Source organism: Propithecus coquereli, unplaced genomic scaffold, assembly GCF_000956105.1.
Source record: "Propithecus coquereli isolate 6110/MARCELLA unplaced genomic scaffold, Pcoq_1.0 Scaffold88, whole genome shotgun sequence".
Classification (NCBI taxonomy): Eukaryota; Metazoa; Chordata; class Mammalia; order Primates; family Indriidae; genus Propithecus; species Propithecus coquereli.
The window spans coordinates 1346165-1353582 of NW_012155062.1; the positions used below are offsets into that span (position 1 = coordinate 1346165).

A 7418-nucleotide genomic window follows, 5' to 3' on the forward strand; every position below is an offset into this window, starting at 1 on the left:
ATGAGTGTATAAAAATTGCCTGTGATGAAGCGCCAACTTCTTTGAAAACGTGTGTTTAGAAAGAGTGCATTAGGATGCTCTTTTCTGCAGCTGAGAGGAGCAGGCAGCGCTGTCTAATTGAGGTCAGACAAAGGCAGTCTCTCCACCAAGTGACACAAAAAGCAAAAGGAAAAGGTTGAGAAGTATCAGCTTCTCTGAGTTTTTTAAAAAAGGCCTAGGAGCCTCAAGTGAATATTCCCGGTAGTCAGCAAGTCCTAAGAGCACGGCGCAGGGCAGGCGCTGGGGCAGGCGGCCTTGAGGGGCTGGTGCGCTGGAGCGTCCGAGTCCACTTGAGACGGGGCGCACGAGCGGGGCAACCTTGGCTCCCAAAGAAGAGCGGGACTGCACCTAAGAGTTATGAAGTTGTGCCTGACCCCTCTAAGATACCTTGCAGCCGTGACCGTGTTCGCCCTTTGGCATCTCCGCAGCCCGTTTAAGCGTCAACCCCTGGCGGACCTGTCCAGGAGGGAAGCCCGGGCCTGTGCAGAGCCAGCGCGCGGTTCCCCGCGGACGGCTGCGCCCGATCACTGGTGATTAGGCGCCGAGGAGAGGCTGACTGCTCAGGGTTGTACGCGGTGACAGGTTCTGAGGACTCGCTCGCAGTAGAGAGATGCCAGAAGTCCGTTGCTGGCCTCCTGCAGTTCTCCTGGTCTTTGCAGTGAGTGCTCAAACAGGAACGCTGGCGTGCGGCAGGCCCCGGAGACAGGAGGGCTGTCTTTCCTCTTTTTGCGCTTCTGCTCTTGGGCTTGGTGGGAGAATCCTTCACCGCCTGTCCCTGGAGCTGGGAGCTTAAAGGACACGGAGATCACAAATCACAGGAGTGTGTGTGGCCGTGGATTTTGAGACTGTAAGAAGAGCTATGACACTTCCATAGCCCCAGAGCAAAACACAAACTGAAAAACCAAAAAATGAGGCTTCAGAAATTGTATGCAAAGGATAAAATGCGTGTTCTCTATAATTAAATGGAATAGGTAAACAACGCATTTTTATTTGTAAGCCAGATTTTCCACAGATATTGTATATCTTCAGGCTTTAGTTCTGAATAAAGCTTTACTCTCTTCCCCTCATTGTATTTGACACATGACTTCCATTACTACTCAGTGTAAACGTTTTAAGTTGTTTGTACTTTGGATATAAATATGTGCCTAAAGTCATCTGACACAGAGAGGAGTTTATAGTGACACTCAAGTTGAGCTTAGAATTTTCTATTCTCAGAACTAGGGCCTGAAAGATGTGGTTGAAGGGCCGAGAGGACTTGCTTCCTGTTGTGCATTTAATAGTCAATTTGTTGTCACTTAAATCGCCAAGGAGTTCAAGGGAGCTTTCCCTTCTCCCTTTTCCACCTGATTCTATTTGCAGACAGTAGGAGCTAGCTAGAACTAGTGTGGAAATGCCACAGCACAATTAATAGTCCTGCAGCATCGTGGATAGGTTCTAATCAGTGAATTTATAATACCTTCAAAAACTTCTGCCAGCCTAGAAATTTCCAAACGGTCATTTTCACACATTGTAACAATATGTCAATAGCAACTACAGCTAATGTTATTTAGTATTACTTGCCTGGAGATTAAAAAAACAAAAAAAAAGGTACTGTGAAAGCTCCATGAGTGAGTTTTTATTTTTTAAGTTTATTTCTGAACCATCATTACTTTCCTACTTAAATTTTCAAATGATTTTGGTTTGAAGCAAATTCTAAAACAAAATTTACTAAATGCCTAAGTACATACAGCATCTTAAAATCAAAATCTAGAAATAACCAAGGACAGGATAAAAGTTGCATTTTACATTTGAGTAATTTGAACTATGGCAGTCCACCTGATGAACAGTGAACTTTAATTTCATTTCTAGAATCATTTTCTACTTATTGAATAGGAAATCAAGTAGCTGTTACTCGTTATGTTTTCTAATCTCCTCCTCCTTAAATAATACACCCCAGGAAATCCTGAGGTTTAATGAATGAGGGAATTGATCATCTATAAAGGTAGAATTAAGCAGAACAATATCTTTCTACATGAATGGAAGGAAGTTAATTGGTTTTCATCCCAACAAAAAGTCTGTGCCAAATAAAGATTTTTTTCTAGTAATAAACTCTTTATTTTCCAAGTTATATAAACTAGGAATTCATCTACTTAAGGGGATGTTTTATAATAACTTGAAGATAAAAACAAGTTAATATTTGGTATTAATTTACCAATAAATGTATGTTTGTATATAGTTTTGCTTAATGATAAGCATTCTTCAAGCACCTGTGGTGTTTGAGGCAGAAGGTTAGATGTAGCTTCAGAGAAACCTTGAACCATAGCCCAAATTAAATTACTGTAGTTATTTTATCCATCTCGCTTTTTCACTTTCCATGGTGTGAGCTTCATCTGGCCCCCTGATGGTACAGAAGGGCTGCAGCAGTTCCAGACCTCACCTACTCTCACCATATGCGAGAGTACAGGGGAAGAGTAGGGTCTCTTTCAGTAGACGTCACAGAAGAAAGAAGAAAGGTCTTTCCCTAGGGGTCTCAGCAGATGTCTTCCTTCATCTCATTGGCTTATATTTGTGTACATGCCCCCCCTCAACCTCACTGTGGCCAGAGATCCCTGACTGAGTTAGTGAATCATGGCCTACTCCTCAAGCTGCGGGTGAGGAAGGGGTGATTTCCCTAAGGAATAACTAGGGTATTCTTGGTAAAAGAAAAGGAATATCCTGAGTGTGGGTGGGGAAGTGGAGGGCAACCAGCAAATGCCCACTACAAAAAATGATGATGCCCAGAAAATCTGAGTGAATTGCCTAAGGTTATGAAAAGGTAGGGACTTTCCTCAGACTGGAATTCAAGGCTCTTTCATAGATAGATAAAATTTCTTAAAAAATTTAGTTATGAGTATCCTTGACTTTTGATTTAAAGACCAGAGATGTTTCTTCCCTTCATTTTTGTTTTAAAAATATAAAATAATAATTCTCACTAATATAATTACTTTTAGATCTAAAATTTTTATTACCAATGAAGTTATAAGCTGGAACATTAATGAATTTAGCATCTAATAGTGTTTACCGGTTTCTGAGAAGAAGCAAAAATCTTAAGAATAAATTATTATTAATTGCAATTTCCCAAACAGATGTGACTATCAAATACGGTTTATATGGTAGTTTTGCCTCCTGATTTGAGATGACTTGCTGTCTTTCCTAAGATCCCCCCTCTGAAATAAAAGTTTAGAAACTTAAGAAGGAATAAACTCAACAGTTCAGTAGTAGATGGGCAAAGAAAAGAGGGGATTGTTAAAGGAAGAAAAAGTTGAACAACTTTCTGGGAGATGGGACCTGCGGGGAGAGTGTGAGCAGATACGATAGAGGGGGGAAGCCGCGGTCCAGGCTCGCCAGAGGACCTGCAGCGGAGCTGGGAGGCCGCCTGTGCACGCTGGTGCAGGAGGCGACTGGGCCAGAGTCGGCAGGCGAGGCTGGCAGAGCAGGGCTGGGCAGCGAGGCTGAACACAAGTGGGCCTGTTCAGGGTGCAGGCTGAGTACCTTAATGAGAAAATCTGAAAGCCGAAGTACTCCAAAATCTGAAACATTCCGAGTGCTGACGTGATGCCACAAGTAGAAAATTCCATGCGTAAGTATTTAACATACACTTTGTTTCACGCACAAAATTGTTAAAAATATTGTATAAAATTACTTTCAAGCTATGTGTATAAGGTATATAAGAAACATAAATGAATTTTGTGTTTAAACTTGGCTCCCATCCCCACGATCTCTCTTTATGTATAAGCAGATATTCCAAAATCTGAAAAAATGTGATGTACAAAGCACTTCTGGTCCCGTGCATTTCGGATGAGATGCTCAACCTGAATTTGCATGGAGCAGCTGCCCAGGCCACTCGTTCTGTACAGAATATATGCAGCCTGATGTTTGTGACTAAAGTTTTTGAAAAGACTTTTCTCTTAACAACAAAACAATAAAACAACAAAAAATTAAACAGAATGGCTGGGTAGAGTTAAGGCTTCTAATGTGGCTATTAGGGGCTCCAAGTTGGTGACCCCCTCCCCACTTACTTACCCAAAGGAAGAGCCTACCTGCCTGCACGCTCCATCACGCTGTCTTTCCACTCGGGCAGGGGCCTGGCCGAGCACTGCTGCTGACATGCCGGCAGACGAAACCCATCCAGGCAACTTTCTTCAGTGTGACCCGATAACCAGGCATTTGAAGAAAACAAGTGGCATGAACAAAAAGACCAAGATGAACTAAAATACTGACTCTTCAGGAAAGAGAAAATTCACGACACAAAATATATCATAAAAATTCATGTAATAAATCCAGAGAGCTTCACAAAGGTATTATATCCAAAAGATTACAATAGGATGCTGTGTAAAAGGAACAATCTGAGAACATACAAGAATTCTTAGAATTAAATGTGTTGTCTGATTCAAAACATTCAGTAGATGCTCATTTGGGAAACTGTTCCGTAAAATACAGATAGAAAAACTCTCAAGCAAAAGACAAAAGACATAGAGGACCAATCCAGGTCTAATGTTCTACTTTTTTCTGGAGTCCCAGAAGGAAAGAAGAGGGCAAAATACACAAGTAGGGAAGGGCATAATCAAATAATAAATAAAATTAGCCAGGCATGGTGGCACATGCCTGTAGTCCCAGCTACTCGGGAGGCTGACGCAGGAGGATCGCTTGAGCCCAGGAGTTTGAGGTTGTTGTGAGCTAGGCTGATGCCACAACACTCTAGCCCTGGTAACAGAGTGACACTGTCTCAAAAATAAAATAAAATAAATAAATAAAAATAAAGAACAATAAATAGTTGAAAACTTCCCCAAGCTGGAAAATATGAGCATTTACATAGAAAAGGTGCTTGAAGGGCAGAGAACAAAGAATGACAGGAGCTCTAATGCCTAGACACACCCAGTAAAATTTCAGCACATTGGAGATAAAATCCATGATTTTCCAGGAAGTAAAAAAAATGGTGGGCAAGGTTGAGTTTCAGTCATGGCTTCATTTCTTCCTTTGAGGCTGTTTTAGTGGGCTCTTCCTCCTTTCTTCAGTAGCAACATTAAACTGTAAACTGGCATAATTTCTAAACATAGTTTTTCATGAAAATTATGCATACATGTTCCATTCATTGAAATCGCATGAAATTTATCTTTCTGAGAATATTATTATTATATATTATTATATGTTATTTTTATTTATTTTGGCAGCTACATATAAAGCAGTTCATGGCGCTACTACCATCTGTCCATTAAGTCACCCAATAAGCTGCAAGTACTGAGAAGCACCAGAAAAAAAGGAAATTCTATCACAAATCTGTGGTGCAAGTCTCATTTCCACTTGGAACTTATACTTCAGCAGATCTAATGATAATCAAAAAGTCTGCCAACAATGGAATTTTGTACGGACCCACTTTCAAGCACAAAAAAGGAGAATCATTTCAAGCCTATAGGATTTTATAGCAAACCCATGTACTCTTATGCAAATAACTATTCTTTTGTATAGTAGCTTCTGGCTTTCTACTGGGCCTTGGTAGAGAATTAATGGTTCATCATGGAACATTAGCTGACCAAATAACCTGAGATTTCAATCACAAACCAGCAAATCTGTGAAGGTATACAGGCATCGCAATGAGTTATTATCAAATAAATTGTATATAAGAGACTGGAGTGGGGTCATATAAGTTCACTAGTAGTTCATGCTCCTTTGACATTGACCATTTTGTCATTGCTTACTCAATTGATACTTGAGGTCTCATGGAGAATTTTTTACAAACAGCTGATTAAGAAAGACAAAAAATATTTTTATTTATAGATGGTTCTACATCATATCCTGGCACTATTCCAAAAGGGTACCTGCAGTATTACAACTCAATAAGGGGTAGTACTAAAGCATTGTAATGGAGCAAATTCTTCTCAGTGGGTAGTACCTTGAGTGATATTTTTGATTTTCCTCTTTGGACAGGGAAATTGTCAGGATTATGTATATATGTTGATTTATGATGAGTTATTTTTTTTTGTATTTTTTTCACCTATTTTTTTATTTCAGCATATTATAGGGGTACAAATTTTTAGGTTATGTATATTGCCCTTGCCCCACCTGAGTCAGAGCTTCAAGCGTCTCCGTCCCCGAGACGGTGTGCGCCGCGCCCATTAGGTGTGAATATACACCATCCCCTCCTCCCCCCTCCCGCCTGCCCGACACCCGATGAACATTATTACTATATATGCATTTAAGTGTTGATCAGTTAATACCAATTTGATGATGAGTACACATGATGCTTGTTTCTAATGGATTGGCTGAGCAATTAGGGATCTAGAAGGAATAGGATTGGAAGATTGATGATATAGAGTCACCAAGTGAATAGATCTCTCAAAATGGACACACTGTAAATACATTTAAAATCCATGTGAAGTCTTACCAAATCCACTGTATAGGAGGTTCTCAATAATCAAGTGAATAAAATGACCTATTTTAGGGGTCACTGCCAGCCTCTTTCTCCAGAAACACTGGTCTTTGCTATATTTACTCAATAGCCTATAAATAAAGTGGTCATTTTGACAGATATAGAACTTATACACAGACTAAAAACAACATGGATTTTCTCTTACCAAAGATCATTTGGCTACTACAGACAAGTGCCTAATTGTACAATAGCAGAGCTTAAGCCTGAGCCTTCAATATGGGGGAATCTGCCAAATATTTAGCAGTAGATTCATCGCAATGAACCCTTTCCATCACAGAGCAGGCAAAGTTTCAATTCCACTGGGATAAACAGCTATTCTGGATATAGATTTGCCTTCCTTGCCCATAATAATTCTGCCAACATCAATATCTATACACTCACAGAATGCCTTATCCACCATCATGGTATTCTACTACACTGAATTGTTTTCAGTCAAGAAGCTCTTTTTACAGCAAAGAGAGTTCAACAATGGGCTCATGTCCATGGAATTATTTAGTCTTACCATGTATACCACCATCTAGAAGCCAAATTTAAAGCTGATTTCTCTCAACTGCTTTATCGAAGACTTAGTTATGGATCATTATATGAATACATTGAATTGTCCTTCTCTCTTTCTTTTTCTCTCTCTCTTATTCTATATAAGATTTTTTGGAACTAATTAGTGGTAAATAACAAATACTACTAAACACTAATTCAGTATTTAGACGTCAAAGTAGTCAATGGGGCTATGGAAAAGTAATGTAAGTAATTAATATAGTCACTGTTGAATACAATGACTTCTGAGACTGTGTCTCTTTATCTTGGGGACAGAATGAGAATTTTTTCACTTTTATAGAAATACAGAATTGGGGTGTTGCATGAAAGTCCAAAGGTGTATAGGAAGGTGTGAGTGCATGCTGACAAGTCAACAAAGTTGGACTATTCTTCCTTTAAT

General features: G+C 39.8%; 1 protein-coding gene across 1 annotated transcript in view; it reads left to right on the forward strand.

Moving 5' to 3' along the window:
- The window catches only part of SNX24 (sorting nexin 24), a 148985-nt gene that overhangs the window by 88518 nt on the left and 53049 nt on the right, over window positions 1-7418 (forward strand). The window lies entirely within an intron of this gene.